This window comes from Bubalus kerabau, chromosome 6 (genome assembly GCF_029407905.1).
Source record: "Bubalus kerabau isolate K-KA32 ecotype Philippines breed swamp buffalo chromosome 6, PCC_UOA_SB_1v2, whole genome shotgun sequence".
Taxonomy (NCBI): Eukaryota; Metazoa; Chordata; class Mammalia; order Artiodactyla; family Bovidae; genus Bubalus; species Bubalus kerabau.
The window spans coordinates 14,766,607-14,784,448 of record NC_073629.1 but is presented as its reverse complement, the minus strand read 5'-3'; positions in this window follow the sequence as shown (position 1 = coordinate 14,784,448).

Below are 17,842 nucleotides of genomic sequence, written 5' to 3'. Positions count from 1 at the left end.
GATAGGATACTGAAAGAGGAACTCCCCAGGTCAGTAGGTGCCCAATATGCTACTGGAGATCAGTGGAGAAACTCCAGAAAGAATGAAGGGATGGAGCCAAAGCAAAAACAATACCCAGTTGTGGATGTGACTGGTGATAGAAGCAAGGTCCGATGCTGTAAAAAGTAATATTGCATAGGAACCTGGAATGTCAGGTCCATGAATCAAGGCAAATTGGAAGTGGTCAAACAGGAGATGGCAAGAGTGAACATCGACATTCTTGGAATCAGTGAACTAAAATGGATTGGAATGGGTGAATTTAACTCAGATGACCATTATATCTACTACTGCGGGCAGGAATCCCTTAGAAGAAATGGAGTAGCCATCATGGTCAACAAGAGTCCGAAATGCAGTACTTGGATGCAATCTCAAAAACGACAGAATGATCTCTGTTCGTTTCCAAGGCAAACCATTCAGTATCACAGTAATCCAAGTCTATGCCCCAACCAGTAACGCTGAAAAAGCTGAAGTTGAACGGTTCTATGAAGACCTACAAGACCTTTTAGAACTAACACGCAAAAAAGATGTCCTTTTCATTATAGGGGACTGGAATGCAAAAGTAGGAAGTCAAGAAACACCTGGAGTAACAGGCAAATTTGGCTTTGGAATACAGAATGAAGTGGGGCAAAGACTAATAGAGTTTTGCCAAGAAAATGCACTGATCATAGCAAACACCCTCTTCCAACAACACAAGAGAAAACTCTATGCATGGACATCACCAGATGGTCAACACCAAAATCAGATTGATTATATTCTTTGCAGCCAAAGATGGAGAAGCTCTATACAGTCAACAAAAACAAGACCAGGAGCTGACTGTGGTTCAGATCATGAACTCCTTATTGCCAGATTCAGACTATCTACTATGTAGTCGTCAAAACAGATGACTAATGAGAGCCTACTATACAGAACAGGGAACCCTATTCAGTGCTCTGTGGTGACCTAAATGAGAAGGAAGTCCCAAAAAAGAGGGGTTATGTATATCTGACGTATGTATAGCTGGTTCACTTTGCTGTACAGCAGAAAATAACACAATATTGCAAAGCAACTATACTTGAATAAAAAGTAATTTAAGGGACTTCTGTGGTGGTTCAGTGGCTCAGACTCCAAAATGCCAATGCAGGGGTCCCGGGTTTGATCCCTGGTCAGGGAACTAGATCCCACATGCCTTAACTAAGACCTGGCACAGCCAAATAAATAAATAGATATTTTTAAAAATAATAATTTAAAATAAATAAATTTAAACAAACAAACAAAAAACACAGTTCAGTAGCCATCCCCAGAGACATCTATGACAAAGCTGAGGGGCTCCCTGGGCCCTCAGGGTTCTGTCCTTGGTCCTGTAGATCACAAAGTTTTAATAAAGATGGATGAAATCACAGAAACTGTATTGATTAAATCTATATATTATTCAGGAAATGGGAGTTAGGCTTTGATAGAATAGGAGAAAAAAATGAACCAGATGAATTTTAATTAGGATAAATGTAAAATCTGATTTAGATCTCAAAAAAAAAATCAACAGCATAAGGAAAGAGTAAAGTCTATCTAGTAAAGAAAACCTGGGGATTTTAGCAGACCACAAACTCATTGTGAACCAGGGACCATGATGAAGCTACCTGAAAAAGTAAAAAGGATACAAGTAATTAATAGAAGATGTGAGGCTCCAGATCAGGAGTGGTGACATTCCTTTTGCCCTCCACATCTGGAATATTGTTCTGGACACAGTATTTTAAGAGGGAACTTGGCAGGTTGGAATTGATCCCAGAGGAAGATGAGCAGTTAGTAAGCCAACTTGGAATACTGTTTGATGAAGATTTTCTCTTTTTTTTATTAGGTCTTAGTTGTGGCACGCAGGATCTTCAGTCTTCATAGAAGCATGTAGAATCTTCTAGTTTCAGGATGTGGAATCCAGTTCCCTGACCAGGGATTGAACCTGGGCCCCCCTTCATTGGGAGCTCAGAGTCTTAGCCATTGGACCACCACGGAAGTCCCCAGTGAAGACTTTCTGAATCTACTCACGTCTCAGGATTAAAGGTGCATTCTCAAACTAAAGCATAACAGGCTCTGAGCACCATACGTATCCTAATGAAAGTTGGCAGACCCACATGGAAGGGTTTACCGGTGTCCCAGTCTCCAGGAGAGAGAGAGACAGAGGGCAAAGAGGCTGTTTGCAGCAGGACTGGAGTGCAGGGTGGCCAGCCCTGGAGGGCAGCTGTGGGTTCCCCTCTTCTGCTCAGAGGGGAAGGTGACACCCACCGAGGCAAGTCAGTGAGGCCTTTCAAGGGGATGACTCCTCAGGACTGGGCATCCCGCTGGAGGCACACTGGGGTCCCACTTCTGGGTAGCTGTGTTTTAGGGCAGGGGCCTGGTTCATCTGCTCCCTGGGCCTTACTGAGTAAAAGATATACAGACACTGAAGAGAGGTGGGTAGGAATAGAGGGGACCACCAAGAGGGACAGGTGAGGTTCTGTGTGCCAAGAGGACTCTGTAAGAAGCTCTCCAATGGGCAGCAAGCTTTGGAAATCACCACTCCCAAGGGAATCTGAGGGAGTCTGGCTGTAGCACTGGATAAGTGTCAGTCACTCTTGTCTCTTCCTCCCTCCTTCAGAGAAGGAAGTCTCAGAAGGAGGCCTGCCGAAGTGTCCTTAAGGGACAGGAGAGGGAGACACAACAGTATGTCATTTCAGGCAGTGGTCAGAAAGATCTAAAGCTGTTCATTTTGTTACCTCCCCTACCTCCCAACTTCTTTGCTTTTAATGCAGAGGCTAAGGCAGGGGTGGGAAGTCACCCATTTTTTTCTTTTTTTGGCCATGCAGCATGTGGGATCTTAGTTCCCACCCAGAGGTGGAATCTGTACCTGCTGCATTGTACGCGTGGAGTCTCAACCACTGGACTGCCAGAGAAGTCCCAAGAAGTCACTCTCACCTCCCTCCTAACTTGGCCCCTCCTTTTTATCCCCCTATCCCCCTTCTCTCTTCCCCTCCACTTCCAGGACTAGATGGGTCCTGCTGGACATGTGTGGCAGGCATAACATCAGCAAGGAGTCATAAGTCTTTTGGCAACAAGAGATGGGAAGAAGGAAGTGAGTGGGATGGAGACCAGATGGTAAGAGAGACGACAACTTTGGGAAGCTCTGTACCAAGAGATCTGGAGAATCAGAGAGGGAAAGACAGCTGGTGCTGAGAAAGTGATCAGCAGAGCAGAGAGCTAGCCCAGGGCCCCTCGGGGGAAGTCTGGCTTTGGCCTGAGAGCCTTGGGTCCTGGCTGGACCCTGCCTTTCCATCCTGCTCTTCCCCATCACATGAGGGAGGCTTAGAGCCGGGAGACAGAAATGTTCCTTCTCTCTTCATTTGCTCCTTTCCCAGCTGGAGGGGTGATGGGGCTGGCGTGGCTTGGCACCCTTCTCCTTTCGCTAAGTCTCCACAACAGTCCAGATGGCCTCCCCATCCTCCATGCTGGGGGAGGGACCGAGGGGCTGCAAGCGGGACAGGAAAAGCATTGCACACAGAGCCTTATCTCTCCTGTGGTTCTGGCACAAAAATAGAAACAGAGATCAGTGGAACATGATGGGAAGCCCAGGGATAAACCCACACACCCATGTTCGCCTAATCTATGACAAGGGTAAGGTGGAAGCTCACACCGGATGGAATGGGCATCATCAGAACATCTACAGACAATGCTGCAGCGAGTGTGGAGAAGAGGGAACCCTCTTACACCGTTGGTGGGAATGTAAGTTGACACAGCCATTATGAAGAACATACCGAGTTTCCTCAAAACACTAAAAATATTTGTTCTTTGTGTTTGATCTTTGTTAATTTGATGAATATGTGTCTTGGGGTGTTTCGCCTTGGGTTTATCCTGTTTGGGACTCTCTGGGTTTCTTGGACTTGGGTGATTATTTCCTTCCCCATTTTAGGGAAGTTTTCAACTATTATCTCCTCAAGTATTTTCTCATGGTCTTTCTTTTTGTCTTCTTCTTCTGGGACCCCTATGATTCGAATGTTGTAGCGTTTAATATTGTCCTGGAGGTCTCTGAGATTGTCCTCATTTCTTTTAATTCGTTTTTCTTTTATCCTCTCTGATTCATTTATTTCTACCATTCTATCTTCTAATTCACTAATCCTATCTTCTGCCTCTGTTATTCTACTATTTGTTGCCTCCAGAGTGTTTTTAATTTCACTAATTGCATTATTCATTATATATTGACTCTTTTTTATTTCATCTAAGTCCTTGTTAAACCTTTCTTGCATCTTCTCAATCCTTGCCTCCAGGCTATTTATCTGTGATTCCATTTTAATTTCAAGATTTTGGATCAATTTCACTATCATTATTCGGAATTCTTTATCAGGTAGATTCCCTATCTCTTCCTCTTTTGTTTGGTTTGGTGGGCATTTATCCTGTTCCTTTATCTGCTGGGTATTCCTCTGTCTCTTCATCTTGTTTAAATTGCTGAGTTTGGGGTGTCCTTTCTGTATTCTGGCAGTTTGTGGAGTTCTCTTTATTGTTGCGTTTCCTCGCTGTGTGTGGGTTTGTACAGGTGGCTTGTCAAGGTTTCCTGGTTAGGGAAGCTTGTGTCGATGTTCTGGTGGATGGAGCTGTATTTCTTCTCTCTGGAGTGTAATGAAATGTCCAGTAATGAGTTATGAGATGTCTATGGTTTTGGGGTGACTTTGGGCAGCCTGTATCTTGAAGCTCAGGGCTGTGTTCCTTTGTTGCTGGAGAATTTGCTTGGTATGTCTTGCCCTGGAACTTGTTGGCCCTTGTGTGGTGCTTGGTTTCAATGTCGGTATGGAGGTGTTTGATGAGCTCCTGTCAATTAATGTTCCTTGGAGTCAGGAGCTCCCTGGAGTCAGGGTTTGGACTTAAGCCTCCTACTTCCAGTTATCGGTCTTATTTTTACAGTAGTTTCAAAACTTCTCCTTCTATACAGCACCACTGATAAAACATCTACGTTAAAGATGAAAAGTTTCTCTACTGTGAGGGTCACTCAGAGAGGTTCACAGCGTTACATGGAGAAGAGAAGAGGGAGGAGGGAGTTAGAGGTGACCCAAATGAGATGAGGTGGAATCAATAGTGGAGAGAGTGGGCTAGCCAGTAGTCACTTCCTTATGCGCACTCCACAACTGGACCGCTCAGAGATGTTCACGGAGTTATACAGAGAAGAGAAGAAGGAGGAAGGAGACAGAGGTGGCCAGAAGGATACAAGGGGGAAATGAAAAGGAGGGAGACAGATCCAGCCAGTAATCAGTTCCCTAAGTGTTCTCCACCATCTGGAACACACAGAAATTCACAGAGTTGGGTAGAGTAGAGAGGGGTTAGGGAGGAGATACAGGCGACCTAGTGGAGGAAATGGAGAGTCCAAAGGGGAGAGAGCAGTCAAGCCAGTAATCTCGCTTCCTAGTGAAAAATGGGTCCTGAAGATTGGGTTCTTAAAGGTACAGAATTGGTAACAAATACATAAAAGCAAAAATTAAAAATCTAGAGTAGAGTTTGGAATTTCAAAAGTACGATGTTAATGAAGAAGGAAAAGAAAGAGAGAAAAAACGAACAAAGAAAAACAAACAAGGTCGCGAAAATTATAAAGAAACTACAGGTACAAAATTGATAACTAATACCAAAAAGCAAAAATTAAAAATCTAGAGTAGAGTTTGGAATTTCAAAAATACAATGTTAAAAAAAAGAAGAAGAAAAATAAAGAGAGAAAACAAACAAACCAACAAAAACAATGTCGCAAAAATTATAAAGAAAATACAGGTAAAAAATTGATATCAAATACCAAAAAGCATAAATTAAAAATCTTGAGTAGAGTTTGGAATTGCAGATATACGATGTTATATAAAAGAAGAAGAGAAAGAAACAGAGGAGAAAAAAAAAAAGTCACAGAAATTATAAAAAAAAATATAGGTACAAAATTGATAACATATACCAAAAGGCTAAAATTAAAAATCTAGAGTAGAGTTTGGAATTTCAAAAATACAATGTTAAAGAAAAGAAGAAAAAAAAAAAAACAAAAACATGGTCAAAAAATTATAAAATATATATATGAAGTTTGCTGAAGAAGAAAAAAAAATAGGGTCTTTTTTTTTTTTGCAAAGTAATAGGTTATAAAAGTGAAAATTAAAGGACAATAGAGGACTTAAAATTTAAAAAAAAATTAAAAAGAAAGAAAGAAAGATTGATCGTAAAAATAGTAAAAATATATCTAGGTCTTTCTCTGGTTTTGTTGTGAGTATTGTGGGTTCAGTTCATTTTTGGCTAGTTCCTTGGTCTGACTTATATTTCTCAAGATCTATAGGCCCCTTCCTATGTAGTCCGTAGTAACCACAGGGTTTTAATCTATGGCCTGTAGCTTCCAAGGCGTTTCCCTCTGTTATAGCTTCTTCTGTTTGCTGGTCTCTTCAGTGTCTGGTTTCCGCCCTGACACATAGGGGACGGTGGAGGACACTTTTTTTTTTTTTTAGGCTCACTTGTTCATTCGCGCTGTGGGGAGGGAGGGAGGGACGGATGCTGCAAACAAATAACACTGGCGTGCGCTCGCAGTACCTCAGCCAAAATTTAAAAAAAAAAAAAAAAAAAAAAGAACTAAAAAAAAAAAACAACACTAAAAATAGAACCACCACATGAGCCAGCAATCCCACTCCTGGGCATATACCTGGAGAAAACCATAATTCAAAAACACATCTAGGGGACTTCCCTTGTGGTCCTGTGGCTAAGACTTCCCCTGCTCCCAGTGCAGGGGGCCTGGGTTTGATTCCTGGTTGGGGAACTAAGATCCCACATGCTATAACTAAGGCCAAATACAGGAATATTTTTATGTACCCCAATGTTTATTGCAGCACTATTTATAGGAGCCAAGACAAGGAAGCAACCTAAATGTCCATTAACAGAGGAATGGATAAAGAAGATGTGGTACATATATACAATGGAATGCCACTTAGTTGTGAAAAGGAACAAAATAGTGCCATTTGCTGAGACATGGATGGGCCTAGAGACTGTCATACAGGTGAAGTCAGAAAGAGAAAAGCAAATATCATCTAATAACACATGTGGAATCTAGAAAAATGGTACAGATGAACTTATTTGAAAAGCAGAAATTAGAGACACAGATGTAGAGAACAAACATGAATATCAAGGTGGGAAGCAAAGGTGGGATGAATTCAGAGATTGGAATTGACTTATATACACTCTGTTGTTATTTAGTTGCTAAGTCATGTCTGACTCTTTTGTGACTCCAAGGACTGTAACACGCCAGACTCCTCTGTCCACAGGATTTCCCAGGCAAGAATACTAGCATAGGTTGCTAGTTCCTTCTCTAGGGGAGATATATAATATATAAAATGGGCTTCCCAGGTGGCACAGCGGTAAAGAATCCCCCTGCCAATGCAGGAGACATGGGTTCAATCCCTGGTTGGGGATGATCGCCTGGAGTAGGAAATGGCAACCCACTCCAGTATTCTTGCCTGGAAAATTCAATACACAGAGGAGCCTGGTGGGCTACAGTGCATGGGATCGCAATGAGCCTGACGTGACTGAGCACACACACACACACACACACACACACACACACGTATAAAATGGATAACTGATGAGAGCCTAGTGTATAGCACAGGGAACTCTACTCAATGTTATGTGGTGACCTAAAAGGGAAAGAAATCTAAACACGAGAGGATATAGGTATATGTACAACTGATTCACTTTGTTCTGTAGCAGAAACTAACACAACATTGTAAAGCAACTCTGCTCCAATAAAAATTTAAAAAATAAAATGGAGCGGAAAAAAAAAGAGTCTTGTCTCTCTAGGCAACCTTGGACTAGTCAGTTCACGTCTTTGGGTCTTTGTTTCCATATTAATTTATTCAAATAATATTTATAAAACACATATTGTGTGCCAGGTGCACCAGAGGCACTAAATAAATATTATGAAGGAATAGAAAAATGACTATGGGGGAGCCCCATCCTCAGGGAGCCAATGGGCATGTTGGAAGACAGAGGTGGAAACCATAGAATGCAATTGGGTAGAGAGACTTGATTTGGAACTGGTTGCAAACTGGGAAAGGAGTACGTCAAAGCTGTATATTGTCACCCTGCTTATTTAACTTATATACAGAGTACATCATGAAAAATGCTGGGCTGGAAGAAGCACAAGCTGAAACCAAGACTGCCAGGAGAAATATCAATAATCTCAGATGTGCAGATGACAACACTCTTATAGCAGAAGGTGAAGAGGAACTAAAGAGGCTCTTGATGAAAGTGAAAGAGGAGACTGAAAAAGTTGGCTTAAAGCTCAACATTCAGAAAACGAAGATCATGGCATCTAGTCCCATCACTTCATGGGAAATAGATGGGTAAACAGTGGAAACAGTGTCAGACTTTATTTTTTTGTGCTCCAAAATCACTGCAGATGGTGAGTGCAGCCATGAAATGAAAAGACGCTTACTCCTTGGAAGGCAAGTTATGACCAACGTAGATGGCGTATTAAAAAGCAGAGACATTATTTTGCCAACAAAGGTCCGTCTATTCAAAGCTGTGGTTTTTCCAGTAGTCGTGTATGGATTTGAGAGTTGGAATATAAAGGAAGCTGAGCACTGAAGAATTGATGCTTTTGAACTGAGATGTTGGAAAAGACTCTTGAGAGTCCCCTGGACAGCAAGAAGATACAACCAGTCAATCCTAAAGGAAATCAGTCCTGAATAATCATTGGAAGGACAGATGCTGAAGCTGAAAGCCCAATACTTCGGCCACCTGATGAGAAGAACTGACTCATTGGAAAAGACCCTGATGCTGGGAAAGATTGAGGGCAGGAGGAGAAGGGGATGACAGAGGATGAGATGGCTGGATGGCATCACTGACTCAATGGACATGAATTTGAGTAAACTCCAGGAGTTGGTGATGGACAGGGAGGCCTGGCGTGCTGCAGTCCATGGGATCGCAAAGAGTCGGACACGACTGAGCGATTGAACTGACTGACTGACTGACTGACGTGATGAACTGGGGGGAGGGGACAAAGGAAATTGCAGCTTGTTTAAGTTTGGGCCTTTGTCCTCCAGGCAGCAAGGAGCCTTGAAAAGGTTTTAAACTTAACCTATGGTAACCTGACCAGCTCTGCATCTTAGAAAGATAGAATTCAGATGGGGTGGAGAGGAGACAGTCAGTCATGACCTAATGGCCGATGGGGAGTCAATTGCCACGTCAGAGGTGATGAGACTGGAACCTAGGGGTAGAGAGGAGGGAAGAGTATGAGAATACTTCAATTCAGTTCAGTTCAGTCGCTCAGTCGTGTCTGACTCTTCGCGACCCCATGAATCGCAGCATGCCAGGCCTCCCTGTCCATCACCAACTCCCGGAGTTCACCCAGACTCACGTCCATCGAGTCAGTGATGCCATCCAGCCATCTCATCCTCTGTCGTCCCCTTCTCCTCCTGCCCCCAATACTTAGGGTCTATCCATTCCAGGAAGAGCTAGATGTGAGAGGAAGGAGGGGCAGGGAAGATTCCCATACACGTGGCGTGGCCCTAGGGCAGGGAGGGATGGTGGCCCAGGGAGAGATGCTTAATGTGCAGGGCTGGGGATCACATTTAGAAACAGGATGCCTGAATGGAGTGGATAAGGGGGACTGTGGGCATGGACTAGGTCATTCACGGAGAGAAGATAAAGGACAGAATGATGAGCTGTTCCCTACTGAATCTCTGGGTCTGTGGTTTGATGAGCAACTTGCAAAGAAGCAGTCGCCTGACTTGGGCTCAGCTCAGGTGTCCACCCCCGCAAAATATTAAGAAAAGGGGCTGTAGTGGGGCACAGCCACCAGGGGGCGCTATTGCCTCAAGAAAAGCTACATTCCCTGGGGAAATCCTGAGAGCGCGCGCAAGGTTTCTTTGTAAAATTATAATATCTAGGTAATGAGACCGGTAATATTATCATTGTCATTCATGATTTCCTACAAAGGAAACAATCCAGAGAACATAAGTAACCTATCCAAGACCACACGAATAGAAATTGAACTCAGAGTTCTGACTCAGCCTGTACCTCCCTATGGGGAAATAGGTGATGATGCGAGCAGGGGAGTGGGGTGGGGGGGATGCACGTGGGGTCAGAGGATGAATCAGAGAGGACCACGTGGGGAAGACTATTTTTTTTTCACAGACAAGTTTGTGATTCCTTTATTTTTTTTTAATTTACATGATAAAATAAATTTGATACAAAACTTCAACCATACTGCTTCATGGTAAAATCTCATCGGCTAGAGTGCATAATGAGTATTTTTTCAAATTTTTATTGTAGTTGCTTTACAATGTTATGTTCGTTTCTGCTGTACAACAAAGTGAATCAGCTAAACATTTACATATGTCCCCTCTTTTTTGCATTTCCTTCCCTTTAATTATAGGGCACCGCTGAGCACCGAGTTCCCTGTGCTACACAGCAGGTTCTCATTGCAAGTGAAAGTGTTAGTCACTCAGTCATGCCCGACTCTGTGATCCTATGGACCCGCCAGGCTCCTCTGTCCCTGGGATTTTCTAGGCAAGAATACTAGAGTGAGTAGCCATTCCCTCCTCCAGGGATCTTCCCGATTCAGGGATTGAACCTAGGTCTTCTGCATTGCAGGTGGATTCTCTACCATCTGAGCCACCAGAGAAGCCCCCAGGTTCTCGTTAGCTATCTATTTCATACGTACTATCAACAGTGTTGTCAACTTTTTAAAAATGCACTACAGGAGAATTGCGAGTTAAGTTTTATTGGGGGCAGAATGAGGACTGCAGCCTGGGAGACAGCACTTCAGATTAGCTCTGAGAAACTGCTCCAGTGAGGCAGAGAGGGAAATGTCAGTATATATGTGATTCTGGCGAAGAAGGAATACATACCATCAATCACGTATTTTTCCAGAAGGTTTCTGCTCGTCTTGTGAAGCTTTGCTGGTCATGAGGAACAGTCATCAATGTGAAGGACTTTAGTGCTTTTCTGGATATGGGGAGATACAACAATTGGACTCATAAAATACCTCCTGAAAATACCTAACTATCTGAAGACCTGTCATGCCAATCTCCCCCCCGAGTGCTCTCTACCCTGAACTTGTTCCAGGGGTGTTGAAGGTGAAGGTCAGCAGCTGCAGAAGCAATGAATTAATCCTTGTCAAAGTACATAGCAAGTGCCAATTTGTAGTTGACAGTGTATATATGTCAACCCCAATCTCCCAATTCATCCCATCTCCCCCTTTCCCCCTTGGCATCCATTTGTTCTCTATGTCTGTGTCTCTATTTCTGCTTTCTAAACAAGATCATCTATACCAACTTATTTTCATATTCCACATACATGCATTAATACATGGTACTTGTTTTTCTCTTTTTAAAAAATTATTTACCTATTGGTTGCGCTGGGTCTTCATTGCTGCACGAGGGCTTTGTCTAGTTGCGGCAATCCAGAGCTTCTCTTCGTTGCGGTGCACAGGCTTTTCACTATGGTGGCTTCTCCTTGCCTAGTGGAGGCCACAGGCTCTAGGCACACGGGCTTCAGTAGTTGCAGCACATGGGCTCAGTGGCTGTGGCACATGGGCTTAGTTGCTCCAAGGCACGTGGAATCTTTTCAGACCAGAGATGGAACCTGTGTCCCCTGCATTGGCAGATGGATTCTTATCCACGGTACCACCAGGGAAGTCCTGTTTTTCTCTTTCTGACTTACTTCACTCTGTGTGACAGTCTCTAGGTCCGTCCACGTCTCTACAAATGACCAAATTTCGTTCCTTTTTATGGCTGATTAATATTCCGGTGTGTGTGTGTGCATACGCCATATCTTCTTTATCCTTTCCTCTGTTGATGGACACTCAGGCTGTCTCCATGTCCTGGCTATGTGTTAAATGGAAGTCTTTCATCTCTACCATCCCTCATGCTTCTTCTGGCATCTCATTTGGAGCCACCTTGGGCCACATGGAGCTGGGAGATGATTAACTTTAGACTCAAACCTCTCTCCCCTGGTTAAAGTCATCCAGTCTTCACCCTACCACAACCCACCTACCCGGTTTGAGAAGTGGACAGAGAAAGCCATCTGGGGCTGGACTGGAGCTGGAATTGGGGGCCAGGGTTGGGACCGAGCTGGAGTCCCAGAACAGACACGGAAGGTGCCATCTGTGCTTGGTGGTACCCGATGCCCTGCCTGCACTGAGGTCCCCTCCGGTGTTTGCTGACTGATTGTCTAAACCCACGTTGGTCTGGCCACATTCCATAGCTGAGTTTGGCTCTGGGCACCCCTCTGAAGGGGGGCACAGACACTCCATAATGTACCCATTGAGTGGCAAGGCTGCTAACAGCACAGGCTCTGTGGACTTCCCTGGTGGTTCAGTGGTTAAGAAGCCGCCTTGCAGTGCAGAGGATGCCGGTTGGATCCCTGGTCAGGGAACTAAGATCTCATATGTCCCCGAGCAACTAAACCCACTTGCCAGAAGTAGAGAGTGTGTGGGCTTCAGTAAACACAGCGCAAGTGTTAGGGTTAAGGCTAGGGTTAGGGTTAGGCACCACCACTGGAGAATCCATGCACTGTAATGAGAGATTCCTTGTTCTGTAACTAAGACCCAATGCAGACAAATTAATTAGTTAATTGTAAAAAAGAGTGCAGGCTCTGGTGGCAGACCTGAGTCCTGGAGAGACACTTAACCTCTGGTTCTCAGCTTCCTCATCTATAAAATGGGGGCAATAATAACCCACCCTACCTGAGCACAAAGAGGTCACCTGTCTGTCCAAGCGCCTGATCCTCAACAGGCGTTCAGTGTATGTTTGTGAAATGAATAAATGAGTGAATAAGCCGAGGGGTGTTGGGTTGTTACCCCCATGCTGCTGCAAACACTCTTTGCTGGGCCTCCTAGTGTTCTCTTGGGAGCCAACTGGAAGGAAATCGCTGCTGGGAGGGAAGGCACATCTTCACCTCCACTGGACACGGTCACATCTGTGGATTTTCATTTTGTTTTGTGTTGGTAGTGAGGCTTGTCTGATCCCGACTAAGCATGGAGTGTTAACCCTGGACCACCAGGGAATTCCCGCCACACCATTTCTTACAGTGGGCATACTAGCTTACTCTTCACCAACAGCGCGCAGAATTCCCATTGCTCCACGTTGTCTCGGTACTATCAGGGTTTTTAAATGTTCCACAGTTGTGAGGTGTGTTCATTCAATGCAACTGTGGAAACGCATAAATGTGGATGAACCTCATGAACATCTTGTTAAGAGAAAAAAGCAAACATCAGTAAAACCTGCACAGTAAACCATGTGCTGTTTAGAGATATGCACATATGTAGTAAAAATATTTTTGAAAGGCAAAATAATGGTTTAAATAAAAAAGGAGAGGATAGTGGTTCCCTCAGGGGAGGAAGGAGGAGATGTAAGGGGAATAGAGAGGTATGCCTCTGTGTATAAGGTAATTCTTTATTGATGGAGTAGGTGAGGGGCTGAGGGGCTCTTGGGTAAAAGGGCAGACTTTTCTTAGGGGGCCCAGAAATGAGAACCAGACCTGATGGGTAGAAGCTATGGGCCCAGATGCCAGCCCAGACAAAGGTGACCATAGGACTTGTTTCTGTCCTGGAGGAAGTTGCCACCAGATGGAGTGTGAGCCCCATTATTGGGGGACAGGACACTCTAGGGTGATCCATTCTGGGCTCTGTCCTAGAGGACCTTGGTGGCTTCTTCAACCCTGGGGATTCCAACACTGCAAGAATGAAAAACAATCTGTCTTGACCCCAGGGCGCCCCCCATGTCCTCTCTGGAAAGCTGCAGTTCCAGCCAGGAACAATTGTCAGTGGGTTTTTGTGTGTTTTTTTTCTTTTCTTTTTTTTTTCCTGGGTGAGCTGAGCAGCTGGTGGGATCTCAGTTCCCCAACCAGGGATTGAGCTAAGGTTGTGGCAGTGAAAGCGCTGAGTCCTAACCACTGGACCACCACGAAACTCCCTGACAGAGTTCAGTTCTTTGAGCCAAAGCAAGAGGCCTGGATATTAATTCCAGGAAGAACTTTTCTGCCTTGTGGGATCAAGCAGAAATGAAGTGGGGGAAGGGAGAGGAAGAAGAAGTGGGCTCTTGGCCACCGGCCCCTCCCCTGGCCAAGTAGAAGAGGGGTCCCAGGGCCGAGGCTGGGGCCAAGGAGTGACTCCTGGCCAGAGCCTCCTTCCCAGGGCTTTCTGAGGCCTGCGGCAGCCTACTGAGGGCGCGCTGGGTGTGATGTCTCAAGAAGCCACTAGGTGGAGCCAGGACACCAGGACACCTCCCACCTCATCTGTGGGGTTTGGGGGTCAACTTGTCTTCCTGCTGGGAGTCTAGGGTGGGGAGACCCACTAAGAGGGACTGTCAGGGGGAGGCATTCATCAAGTCTGAGAGACTGGATAAATGGTGGGAGAAGGAGGGAATCTGGAGGAGGTGTCGGTCTGTCTCGGGCAGCTGTGGGGAGGGGAGGTATATTTATCTTCCGAGCCCAGGGCATTAAAAATAACCAGGGCCCCTGAGTAATCCAAGCTCTCCAGGCTTCTATGGCAGAGTAGAAGCCATCAGTGGGGACTAGAAGGGCAGAGCAACGAGGAAGCAGAGGATGGAACCAGAAAGGTCTCATCTCACCCCCACCCTCTAGCCTGGGACTACCGGGGAGGGGGGCGGGGGGCAGGGAATGGGCAGGCTGGTGCCCCTTGGGCTGGCTGGAGGGGGCAGGGAGGGATGGAGGAGGGGAGCGGGGAGCCAGGCAGGAACAATGCTGGCACGCAGCCAGGAGCTGGAGTCGGGAACTGAGGAGAGAGGAGGGAAGGGGAGAGGATCAGGGTGGGGAAGAGAGAGAAAGCGAGAGGTGCAGAAAGTGTGCCCACGGGGGAGTGCCCACACTGCTCCTCTTGCCAGTCCCTGAGCCCACTTGAGGGAAGGAGCCTGTCCTCTGGGTTCCAGCTCCCAGTGAGGAGTCGGAGCTACAGCAGGAGGCACTCCAGTTAGCCTCTAGGAAGGACTTCCCTGGAGGAATGGGGCAAGAGAAGGAGTGAGCCAAAGAGGACTGTGGGAGGGGGGACTCCCTCCTGTTCTGTTAAGTCCTGGGACTCAGCTGGGTTGTGATCCATGTTCTTGACTTAACAGGTTACTGGAAGGATGACCTCACCTTTCTGTCTCTGTTTCCTCGTCTGATTCCTGAGTCAGGGCTGTGACGACAGGACAATTGCAGGAAAGTTTTACTGCAAGATTTAGCTTCTAGACACAGCTTCGAGGAAAGGGGCTGGCGCTGAGGCCCAGGCAGCCTGAGGATGGCAGAGGCTGGCTATGGGAAGAGAGGCCCCTCCCTTGTGACACCTTGTTCCACAGAGTTTGCTGTGGGGGTTCCATCCTGGCTGGGGAACTGAGGACAAGCAGCCAGAATGATGTGCTTGGCACCTACGGGAAGGTCAGAGAATATTTCCTCAGTTGATGAGAGGATGGTCGAAAATCCAGGACTGCATTGACCCTGCTCAGCACAGGGTCTGGCACATAGCTGCTGCTGCTGCTGCTAAGTCACTTCAGTCGTGTCCGACTCTGTGCGACCCCATAGACGGTAGCCCACCAGGCTCCCCTGTCCCTGGGATTCTCCAGGCAAGAACACCGGAGTGGGTTGCCATTTCCTTCTCCAATGCATGAAAGTGAAAAGTCAAAGTGAAGTCGCTCAGTTGTGTCTTGACTCTTAGCGACCCCAAGGACTGCAGCCTACCAGGCTCCTCCGTCCATGGGATTTTCCAGGCAAGAGTACGAGAGTGGGGTGCCATTGCCTTCTCCGGCACATAGCTAATGCTCCATAAATGTTTATCAAGGACATAAATGCCGCCCATCTTCCCAAGGCCGGGCCCGGGCCCTGGCTTTGTCAGCATCTGTGGAAACAGTGATGACACCCGTGCCATAGTTGACCCACCAGGAGGACCGTCTGGCCCTGGGGTCTCCTTACACTTTGGTGCAGCCCCCTGGGTGGCATGAGATGTATTGGAGCTGGATGATCAGACCTCTGAGGAAACTCCAGTGTCCCACACCAGAGCCTGGCCAAGGGAAGGAGACTGTCCCTCCCCGGGCAGCTCTAAGCTGAGCCCAGGAAGGATCCCCTCTCCTTAGGCTCCTGCTGCAACCTTAGCCCGTAATCCCCCACCTGAGGCTCATGGCCTGCCACACCTGTCCTGGCCTCGTAATCTTCAGTCCGGAAGGAGAGGAGAGGCCCAGCAAGGAGCAGAGGCTTGTTCCCCTCCTGGGTGAGAGATGGAGGAGAGCCATAGGGGAAGCCTAACACCTTTCCACCCTGGAGCACCCACCTTCCCAGCTGTGGAGAAAGAGGGTGTGGAGGGGTCGAGCTGACATCTGTGGGGATCAGGCATCCCCCTCTTACCAGGACCAACAATTCCCCTGCTGCCTGAGTGACCCTCCAAGTGGGCCACACCACTTTTTGGCCCTCAGTTTCTTTCTGAACAAAGGAGAGGCATGATCCCCAAAGGCCCTTCCTTCCGGGACTCTGTTCTCTGTTTCTTGAATTCCCAGCTTCTAAGATTCCACCTCGGGGTGGCCGGAAGGGAGGGCTCACGCTGAGGACCGTGCAGCTGTCGGGCCGCTCCAGCTTGAGTCACCAGCTTGAATCCCAGCCTGGTCTGGGTGGCAACCTGCTCACCTCGAGGAGTGGGGGTGGGAGCTGAGACCTGAGTCCAGGCTCCTCCAGACGTCCCCAGATCCCCCCCGATGGCTGCCAATACTGCCTTCTCTACTTTTTGATCTTCCCCTCCCCTGCCAGTGCCCTGGGGGAAGCTGAGAGAGTCTGGCCAACTGTGGAGGCCTGGGACAGGAGGAATAGGGTTTCTAGAGCGCTGGATAGGGGCAGAGGTCAGGCAGACGTTTGATGAGGAGGCATAAGAGTGGAGGAGATGACCTTTTAAAGTCCCTTCCAGTTGGAGGGGTGGGGACATGCGGCTCCAGGGGATGAGAAAAGGACAAGAATGTCATGGGACATGAATGATGGCTCAAGAGGAGACCAGGCGCCGCGGTTAAGTGGGGTCAACCCTATCTCACCCTACCTCCTTTGGTGCTGGTGACCGGGCAAGGGGCTGACCCTGCGGTCTGGGAACTATTGTCAGTCCAGTGGGGAGAGGGTGGGTCGTGGAGGAAGACGGGGGGGCAGGGTGGGTAGAGACAAACCCCACCAGCCCGAACAGAACAGGGAGTGTGGATGGGAGGAGAGGAACCCGAGGGCTCCTGGGAGACCCAAGAAAGAAGGCAAAGGAGGGACCCTGCCCCCTACAAGCTCCTACTCTGAGAATTTTTCTTTGAGTGGGTATGGGCCTGGGAAGGAAGGCTGGACTGTGGGAAGGATGGTGAGGAAAGGGTCAGGCCGACCTCAGGTGGGCCTGGGGTGGGGAGCTCTTAACAGCCCAGGCTAGGAGTAGGGGTGCTGTCAGCCGGGCAGGTTTCTACCTCTGCCTGGGAAGAGCCCAGCCCAGAGATCTTTATCCAGGGCAGGAACAGAACTGGTTTCTCGACTGACAGCGCCAAGGGGTACAAGGACAGGAAGAAGCCAAGAGGTCAGGAGGGCAGCGGCAGGTCTGAAGGAGAGGTGGGAAGACCTGACCCGGGGACCCTTAACCTTCACTACAGCAGCAGCCTTAACCTCCAGACGCCTCCTGGAGCCTCCGGAGGCATCGCTTTTGCATCTTATTTGCACATGATGGACTCACTTTCTGGGCTTCCCTGGTGGCTCAGACGGTAAAGAATCTGCCTGCAATGCGGGAGACCCAGCTTCGTTACCTGGCTCAGGGAGATTCTAGTTGGGCCGAAGGACTTTCCCAGGTCCCCTGGCTGTCCGGCTA